At 44.0% G+C, this 8,084-nt stretch overlaps 1 non-coding gene across 1 annotated transcript; it reads left to right on the top strand.

Moving 5' to 3' along the window:
- The first annotated feature begins 3,034 nt into the window (after positions 1-3,034).
- On the top strand, positions 3,035-3,168 carry LOC127681905 (U11 spliceosomal RNA). Its single transcript, XR_007977247.1, has one exon. It is a non-coding gene; the product is annotated as a U11 spliceosomal RNA (small nuclear RNA).
- Positions 3,169-8,084: the final 4,916 nt, after the last annotated feature.

Genomic DNA, 8,084 nt, shown 5'->3' with positions numbered 1-8,084 from the left:
GATGTCGTTCTATCTTTACATCTTCGTCCTATTAGGCTCATCCACCTTCTTGGTTCAAAGTCCTGGATGCAAGGGCCTAATTACCATTAAGTGGCAAACTATCTATAGCCCTATTTTTCTTTTTGGGTTTGTTTTATGCATACAAGTGTTTTGTCTGCATTTATATATGCACACCCTGTGCATACACAAAGAGGTCAGAAGAGGAGAGGTGAACCCTTGGAGTTACAGATAGTTGTGAGCCACCATGTGGCTGCTAGCACTCACCCAAGGCCTCTGCAAGAGTAACAGGGCCATTAAACCCCTGCACCATCTTTCCAGCCCCAGCATTAATTTTTTTAAGGTTTATTTATTTTTTTATTATATGTGAGTACACTATAACTGTCTTTAGACACCAGAAGAAAGCATCAGATGTCTTTTCTCTTTTCGGATGGTTGCGAGCCACCATGTGGGTGCTAGGATTTGAACGCATGACCTTTTGGAAGAACAGTCATTAGAGTTCGGCAAAATCAGTTTCTGTGGTTGCATTCTAGCATGTACTAAAATTGTTTTTTGGTTTTTTTTTTGTTTTGTTTTGTTTTTTTGCTATGTGCTGGGTATATCTTGTTGGGGGAAGTCAGACATCATTGTCCTTAAGAGTTTACACGCATTGAGGCCAGCCTGGTCTACAAAGTGAGTTCCAGGACAGCCAGAGCTACAAAGAGAAACCCTGTCTCGGGGAGGGGGGGGGGGGAAACCAAAAAAAAAAAAAAAGTTTACAGGCAAATGCACAAGATTACCAGTTAAGGCCGGGCGGTGGTGGTGCACACCTTTAATCCCATCTCCCGGGAGGCAGAGGCAGGCAGATTTCTGAGTTCAAGGCCAGCCTGGTCTACAGAGTAAGTTCCAGGACAGTCAGGGCTACACAGAGAAACCCTGTCTCAAACAAACAAAAAAGAATATCAGTTAAGACTGTGAGTGGTGGGGTCCCGAGCAAATGTCCCTCAAGACTTTATAGCCAGCAAGGCTGAAGCTTGGTTAGGTGACAGGAAGGGACAGCTAGAAGAGGTGGGCAGATTTTTTTTCAGTAAGCAGTGAAAAGACATGAAAACTGAGGCGTGAGATGGTAATTTGTATTTGAGGAAATGTTGGGTGGTTTGGTGTCTTGGCTCGGGCCGTTGGTCCCTACCAGAGAGACAAGCAAATCTGAGTTTGAGGCTACATTCCTTAATGGAATGTTGGCAGTACCCACCAGACTCCTCACCAGTTTGTACTACACCTCTTCCTGTTTTTTGTTTGTTTGTTTTGTGTGTGTGTGTGTGTGTGTGTTTTTGGATTTGGGTTTTTTTGCCCCCCCCCCAGGCTTCTAACTCATAAATTCGCCTGCCTCTGCCTCCCAGAGTGCTGGGATTACAAGCATGCACCACCACTGCCCCAGCTACACCTCTTCCTGTCTATGTATCTCCTTTCTTTTGTAGCTCCCACGTTACAAAGGGCCGGCAACTCCATACATTATTAAAGTGTAATGCCCAACTGTCTATTTTGTTTATTTGTTTCAAAAAGTATCCAAATGTTTGTACACATGCTTTTTTTTTTTTTTTTTTTTTTTTTTTTTTTTGAGACAGGGTTTCTCTGTGTAGCCCTGGCTGTCCTGGAACTCTGTAGACCAGGCTGGCCTCCAACTCAGGAATCCGCCTGCCTCTGCCTCCCAAGTGCTGGGATTAAAGGTGTGTGCTGTCGCCTCCGCTGCCGCCGCCACCACCAGCACCCGACTCTTAAAAAGCATTTTTAGCATGGATGATGATCCTTAGCATGGATGGACAGAGCCGCCTCCCCTAGTGTTACTTGATTTACATGCTATAAGCTTTCTAGGACACCACATACAATTAATAATCACATGTGATAGGTTGTTCCTTCTAGAGCAGTTGGATGGATACTTGTAGCTGCCAGCAGCTACAGTGAGTTGTCTAACCGCCCCACTCACCTCTTTGAGGGGAGCATAAACAGTCAACAAATTGGGATGATCCTTTGCAAGTAGGTTGGGTCGAACACCCCAAGATGGTGATCGCTTGACTGAGGGCCTAAGTCACACACAACACCCTGTCTCAGAAATAAGTAAATGAAAATCTATCATTCTTTTCTGGGGTACATTTTGTCTTTTGATACAGGTTCCTCAAGAAGCCCAGGCTGACCTGAAGTCCCAGTCATCCTGCCATAGCCTCCCGTGTAGGATTACATGAGCGATTATACTCAGTCCGCTGGCTTGGTTTTTGTTGAAGTGAGGTGTCATGTAGCCCACGCTGGCTTGGAACCTTTAACCCGCTGTAATGCTCCTGCGTCAGTCTCCTGAGTGCAGGAATTACAGGCGTGAGACATCACACCCGACTTATTTTTAAAAACTGTATCTGATTTCATTGAAATACAGAATAATTCGTCCCGCTATATGAGCACTGGGCACGTGTCAGCTTTTTTTTTTGTGTGTGTGTGTGTCAGCTTTTTTTTAACCCCTCCCCATCACCTAGAATCTAAGTGTTTGATGATACCTTTATTCTATTTTTGCTTTTACAGTCACAGTCTCCTGTGCGTCCCTGTCAGAAGACCTGAATTCAGTTCCTAGCACCCATATGACAGAACACAACGTCCACGTTGGAGGCTACGAGTGGCACTAGATTACACATTTTCAATTTTGACAGGTTGGGGCTCCTTGTAACCCCAGTAAGTTAGCTAAAGACACCTAGAACCCAACATCCCAACACTAGCTGGGAGCAGCTGTTTGGCACCAGCGCCACCTACCTTTCCTCCGCGCGGGCCAGAGCCTTCCCCTTCCCGGCAAGCATTGCTCTGATTTGCATATTGATTTACGGAATTTCCTTTACTTCTATATAAAAATTCAGACAACAGTTCTCTTTGTGAAGGCTTTTTCTCAGCCTACGAGGAATCTACCGTTCGCTTCTTAGCTTCGACAATATACATTTGAACGTTGGTCAGACTTTATTTTCACCTTTACTGTAAGATGGGTGAGCCGACAATGCCTCTGTGTCCCTGGTACCATTCAGGCAAAAAGGGCTTCTGTCGTGAGTGGCACACGCAGGGCAACTCGATTGCTCTGCGTGCGGAATCGACATCAAGAGATTTCGGAAGCATAATTTTTTGGTACCTGGGCTGCTGGTGATCGTTGGTCCCGGCGCCCGTGCTAATGTTAAGATGAAGATTTACCACTATGGTTTTGCTTTTTACTCATATTTGAGAGCAATGATTGGCTACTGAAGCTCATGTATTTTCTTAGGGGCACATGTAAGAAACTATTTGGCTTGTAACCTAGTATTACTTACCTGGTTTCTTACTCTTGAAGTTTTATTAACATTGTAATTAGGAGCCAATGTTATAACACCTGTCACTTGTGATAGTAAGTGGAGAACTCTATTGGGCAATTGGTTTTGTTCTTAAAAGTGTGTAACTGGCTCTTTTGTTTACTTGTGAATGGACAAAAAAAAAAAACAAAAACAAACAAACAAACAAAAAAAACCCCATGGGATTATCTGGAACTGGAGTTTACATTTCATTGTGTTCTGTGGTTAAAGGGTGCTGGAACTGAGCTCTGGACTTCTGGAAGAGTAGCCAAGTGCTCTTCACCGCTCTCTAGCTAGTTAGCAATTTATTTTCTTTTCCTTTTTTGAGACAGGGTTTCTCTGTATAGCCCTGGCTGTCAGCAACTTATTTTCATTTAAATTATTTTTGTTTTATTTGCTTGTGTGCCTGGGCATTGGTTTTACCGGGATTAACAGTTGAAGATTGGGCTGGAGAGATGGCTCAGTGGCTAAGAGCACCGACTGCTCTTAGAGGTCCAGAGTTCAATTCCCAGCAACCACATGGTGGCTCATAACCATCTGTAATGAGATCCAATGCCCTTCTTCTAGTGTGTCTGAAGATAGCAACAGTGTACTCACATACAAAAATAAACCTTAAAAAAAAAAAAAAAAAAAGGACAGTTGAAGATTGGTAATGAGCCACCCTGTCGGTGCCTGGGATAGAATTTGGGACTCTGAAAGAGTAGCCAGTGCTCTTAACCAATGAGCCATCTCTCTAGCCCTGCATCCTCTTCCTAAGAGGAGTGGGAATGGCTCTGCTCAACAGGTTAGAAAACTGAGGGTTTCATTGTATTATGCAGGCAAAAGGAATATCCCACTTTGAAATGTGTTCCTGTAAGAGTAAGGGGATCATGTAAAACTTGACTGTGACATTTCCTGCTTCGATATACATTTTATATGGAGTATGTGTATTTAAAACAACTTGATGTCCGGAGTTACATATTTTGGTGTGCATATGTCATATTTCCATATCCCTTTAAATTTTTTTTGTTTTGTTTATTTTTGAGACAGGGTCTCACTATATTATCATCATGACTCCCTTTTCTCTCTTCATAGACCAAGCCTGGCCTTAAACTCAGTTATCTTCCTTATGAGTGTTTAGATTTATATATATATATATATATATTCCCCCCCCCTCCCAGACTGGGTTTCTCTGTGTAGCCCTGGCTGTCCTGGAACTCACTCTGTAGACCAGGCTGGCCTCAAACTCAGAAATAGCCTTGCCTCTGCCTCCCAAGTGCTGGGATTAAAGGAGTGCACCACCACCACCTGGCTGATTTATTTTTGTTTATGTGTGTATGCGATATGTGTGTGAGTTCATGAGGAGTTAGATTCTCAGAACCCAAATGGTGGAAGGAGAGGATGAACCCTGCCACTTGTCTTCTGACCTTCATATTCCTGCTATCCATGTTGCACCCCTCCAATAAGTCAATATAATTAAAAATCTTTGAAATAACTACTCATATCTATGGATACATATACAGTATATGTATTTATGTAAGTATGTATATATATGTACATATATATACACTCCAAAGTGCTGGTGTGCTACTTTGCCCAGCTTCTGTTAGCTTTAGAAAAGGATGTGGTGGCCGGAGAGATGGCTCCATGGTTATGAGCACCTGTTCTGTTCCCAGTACCCAACACTCCCACCTCCTCTGGTTTCCTTGATGCTAGGTACAAATGAAGTATGTATACATGAGAGTAGACAAACACACATAAATTAAAGGTAAATAAATCATTGTTTAATACAGTCTAGGTGTGATGGCACTTTTTTTGTTTTGCCTTGTTTTGTTTTTCTGAGATAGGATTTTTCTCTGTGTATCTGTTCAGCCTTGGCTGTCCTGGAACTCACTCTGTAGACCAGGCTGGCCTTGAACTCAGAAATCCTTCTGCTTCTGCCTCCTGAGTGCTAGGATTAAAGGAGTGCGACACCACCGCTGCCCGGCTCCATCTCCTATTTCTACCTAGGGATGCTGAGGTTGAGACAGAGACACCTAAGAACAGTGCCAGCAGGACTCGACTCTTCCCCTTCCTCCGAAGCCAGAAGTCAGCTTTTCCCTTTGATGCTGACACCTCAGATGGAGCTGAGGTGGCCAAGTCAGTGACTAACCTGTCTTCGTCTACATTAGTCTCAGTTTTTTGTTTTTTGTTTTTTTTTTTTTTTTTTTTTTCCATCAGTTGGCAGGGCTTCCTCTCTTTCTAATTCTGCCTTCTTTTCTGATTCACATCCCATCTGCTACTAGATTCTGGTTTCTCAGAGTGTGGATGATACAGAAGGGAGGAACAAGATGTAGGGGTGGGGAGGGAGGAACAGAGAGTGCAGTAGTTCTTAAGCAACAGATTATTTTGAGAGTTCTGTGCACCAGGGAGCCCTCTGAGACCAATATAACCTGTCTTAGCCTTCACAGAGAAAGTATGAATTGTGGAGGGAGAATGCAGGGGAGCCAGCCCAGGAAGCCCTGTTGGGTGTGTATTAGTCAGGGTTCTCTAGAGTCACAACTTCTAGGTCTCCCAGAAGAAGGTGTGGCCCAGAATAAAGGTATGTACCACCACACATGGATCTGGGACTTGCTTTGTCCCAGATGTCTTAGAACTCAGAGATCTCCTTACCTTAGTCTCCTGGGATTCATAGCCACTATGCCTCAAGATCTCCATGGCAAGATCCAGGTCAGAAACTTGTATCTCCCAGCCTTGAGATCAGGATCACACGTGAGCCTTCCAATTCTGCATTGTAGTTTTTTCTAGATATAGTCAAGTTGACAACCAGGAATAGCCATTACAATGGGTAAGAACATTAAGAGATGTGGAAGAGAGTATCCCTGAGAACAGTGAGGACAGGAAAGGCTTCTCAGGTCTGGGAAAGAGGCAGATGAAGATCTGGAACAGTGTCTCAAGCGGAGAAGCTGCTTACCTACAAAAGCAGAATACCTGTTTTGGGATGAGAGGGTCAGTGTGGGGCTGAGGGACTAGTTCAGTGGTAAATGGGGGTGGGGCATGGTGAGGCAGCAGAGGGACAAAGAAAGCAAGTCAAGAAGAGGTCAGATCCAGGACTGAAAGGTAGCTCAGGTTTGGTCCTAAGGACCTGCAGGGTGTTAGCAGACCGAATCCTTAAAGCAGTGATGGAGAGCCGGGAGCCTCTGGCTGTTACACAGCCGCGGGGAGATCAGGACCAAGGTCAGAAAAGAGGGATGGGTTTTTGTTTTGTTTAGTTTTTTGCTCCTTGAAACAACATCTCACAGACTGGATTAGATAGAACTCACTATGTAGGGTGTAGTGGCTATTCCTGGTTGTCAACTTGACTATGTCTGGAAGGAACTACAATCCAGAATTGGAAGGCTCACCTATGATCCTAATCTGGAGGCTCAGAGATACAAGTTTCTGACCTGGATCTTGGCATGGAGATCTTGAAGCATAGTGGCTATGAATTCCGGAAGATTCCAAAGAGACCTCCTAGTTCAAGGTCATCTGGTGGGGTGGGACACGCTTTTAATCTGGGCCACATCCTCTGCTGGAGAACTATTTAAGGACCTTGGAAGAAGGTAGACTCATTCACTCTTCCTTGCCTGCTTACCTCGTGGGGCTGAGCAACTGCTATATCCTTGGACTTCTATCCACAGCTGCTGCTGACCATTGCTAGGGAGTTGTATTACAGACTGTAAGTCATCGACACATTCCCTAACTATATAGAGACTACCCATACGTTCTGTGACTCTAGAGAACCCTGACTAATACATAGGGTAGGCAAATGACTCAGTGGTTAGGAGCACTGATTGTTCTTCCAGAGATCCTGGGTTCTATTCCTAGCATCTATACGGCAGCTAACAACTGTCTGTAATCCAAGTTCTGAGAGATCTAACACCCTCACCTAGACTAATATGTACACAAAACACCAATACACTAAAACTAAAAAACAAAAACAGGGGCTGGAGAGATGACTGCTCTTCTGAAGATCCTGAGTTCAAATCCCAGCAACCACATGGTGGCTCACTACCATCTGTAAAGAGATCTGATGCCCTCTTTTGGTAGGTCCGAAGACAGCTACAGTGTACTTAGATATAATAAATAAATCTTTAGGCTGAATCTAGCAGAGAGCCAATCAGAGTAAGCGGAAGTCCCAAATTCAAGTTCTCAGCAACCACAAGATGGCTCACAACTATCAGTATAGCCACAATGTACTCATATACATAAAATAAATAAATCTTAAAAAAAAACCACAAAAACACCCCTCACTGTGTAGCCCAGTCTAGTCTCAAATTCATAACTCTGTTTGTGGGATTATAGAGGCATTTCAAATGTATTTATAGGGGCTGCAGAAGATCTTACATCAAAACAAAAATCAGATAGATGCAGTTAAAACATTCAAGTCTCGCTGGGCAGTGGTGGCGCATGCCTTTAATCCCAGCACTTGGGAGGCAGAGGCAAGTGGATTTCTGAGTTCGAGGCCAGCCTGGTCTACAGAGTGAGTTCCAGGACAGCCAGGGCTACACAGAGAAACCCTGTCTTGAAAAAACCAAAAAAAAAAAAAAAAAAAAAACCAAAAACATTCAAGTCTCAATCTTCCCTCCAAAGCTACTGCCTGCCACCTGGATAGGCCACCCTGGTATGTGCATGCACCATGGCACCTCCCCAGTAGACAGCCCTTCAGAACAGCTGTCTACTCCATTGGCCAACTTCCTTTTTCATTAAAACAAACAGAATCCTCTCCTAATGGAAATCAGCTAACCCCAGAATGACGAA

This window comes from Apodemus sylvaticus, chromosome 3 (genome assembly GCF_947179515.1).
Source record: "Apodemus sylvaticus chromosome 3, mApoSyl1.1, whole genome shotgun sequence".
Taxonomy (NCBI): domain Eukaryota; kingdom Metazoa; phylum Chordata; class Mammalia; order Rodentia; family Muridae; genus Apodemus; species Apodemus sylvaticus.
Note: the sequence above shows the minus strand (reverse complement) of the source record. Positions and strands in the feature narration are given on the sequence as shown.